The sequence below is a fragment of the Lemur catta genome, chromosome 6 (assembly GCF_020740605.2).
Source record: "Lemur catta isolate mLemCat1 chromosome 6, mLemCat1.pri, whole genome shotgun sequence".
In the NCBI taxonomy this organism is placed as follows: domain Eukaryota; kingdom Metazoa; phylum Chordata; class Mammalia; order Primates; family Lemuridae; genus Lemur; species Lemur catta.
In genome coordinates this window covers 58,977,189-58,979,124 of record NC_059133.1, presented here as the reverse complement: position 1 = coordinate 58,979,124, position 1,936 = coordinate 58,977,189, and positions in this window count along the sequence as shown.

Here is a 1,936-nt window from a genome sequence, read left to right as displayed (position 1 = left end):
TTCCGCGCTCCCAACTGCTGATTGGCTACTGCTCCGATGACGCTGTGTCGCCATTGGCCGAGGCCTACTACCTATCATTTCTGGGAAGGCGGAGCTCTGAGAAAACGCGCGGCTCGGGTGGCTAAGACGACCTGTCTGTCAGCAACTCTGCCTGGAGGAGAGTGAGTCCAGAAGCTCGGCGCGGGGCGGGCTGCTGCGTGGGTCGCCGGCTGCAGATATTTTCCATCTCACAGCGTGGCTCATTGGACCCCGGGTCTGTAGTCCTAGGCTGCTGCTCTCTTACCACTCATACATAGAGGCTAGAGAATCACTGTCCATTTGACTGTTTTATGAACAGTTTAATACCTTTACTGAACATTGGATGTAGCGCACCCTGAGAAACATTTTTGGGGTGTGTACTATGATTAACGTAATGGGGCATTACCTGTATAAATCATTTAATTTTCCACAGCAACCCTAAGAGGTAGAAACAATTATTACTTCCATTTTACAGAGAAGAGGACCGAGAACCTGATAGGCCCATAACTGGTAAATGGGAAGGAGAGGCGAGTTTGAACACAGCCTCATCCTTTATCCCTTATTGCCTCTCATTTAGTAAAGAGCATTGGACGGAAATATGGAAATATGAGTTCTAGTTTAGGCCTTGATTCTCTAAAATTCTCTGCAATTCCATGCTAAATAATGCAGGTATTGGCCTGGCGTGGTGGCTCACGCCTATAATCCTAGCACTCTAGGAGGCTGAGGTGGGAGGATGGCTTGAGCTCAGGAGTTCGAGACCAGCCTGAGCGAGAGCGAGACCCTGTCTCTACTACAAATAGAAAACATTAGCCGGGCATGGTGGCGCATGCCTGTAGTCCCAGCTACTCGGGAGGCTGAGGCAGTAGGATCGCTTAAGCCCCGGACTTTGAGGTTGCTGAGAGCTAGGCTGACGCCACGGCACTCTAGCCAGGGCACAGAGTGCGACTGTGTCTATTAATTAATTAATTAATTAAAACTAGTGAAAAATGTCAAGAGATACAGGAATAGAGATGCAACAAAGATTTTCCTTTAATAAGAGGGTCTACTGAAGGTCTTAGTTGAAAAAAAAAATCCTGCTAAGTCCAGGACAGACAAAAAATTGCTATTTAGAACCACTTTTAAAGTGGAGAGAGGGAGAAGACATTATTAAAGGGTCAAGACATTGGCAAATTCTTTGTGCTGTTTAATAAAGTAGATAGCTTTTTTTTTTTTGAGACAGAGTCTTGCTTTGTTGCCCAGGCTAGAGTGAGTGCCGTGGCGTCAGCCTCGCTCACAGCAACCTCACACTCCTGGGCTTAAGTGATCCTACTGCCTCAGCCTCCCGGGTAGCTGGGACTACAGGCATGCGCCACTATGCCCAGCTAATTTTTTCTATATAGATTTTTAGTTGGCCATATAATTTCTTTCTATTTTTAGTAGAGACGAGGTCTCGCTGTTGCTCAGGCTGGTCTCGAATTCCTGACCTGGAGCAATCCACCCACCTCGGCCTCCCAGAGAGTGCTAGGGTTACAGGCGTGAGCCACCACGCCCGGCCAGTAGATAGCTATTTTTAATTCACTGAACACTGCTAGCTATTGGAGAGGTTAAAGTGGACTAGAAGCTGTTTATAATAGGGGATGCGAAAGAGAAACTCCTGAAGGAAAGGGATTTTTGAGAATTTTGACTTTGGGGGTCTAATCTTAGAGAAAAGTGAGAAAAAGGACAGAAGAAAATGAGCTAACAGTGTGATCTGACACTGTAGGAGCAGCTGGGTTAGTTTAAAAAAAAATAGAAATCTTTGTATCAGAAAAGAACTTTCACAAGCTCTCACCACATCAACTCAAAGCCTGTGATTCAGCTAATATTCTCTCCCTTCCATCCAGTTATTGTGACTTAACTGCCCTTGGTTCTATCAGAGGCAAAATCCTCCACTTGTGCA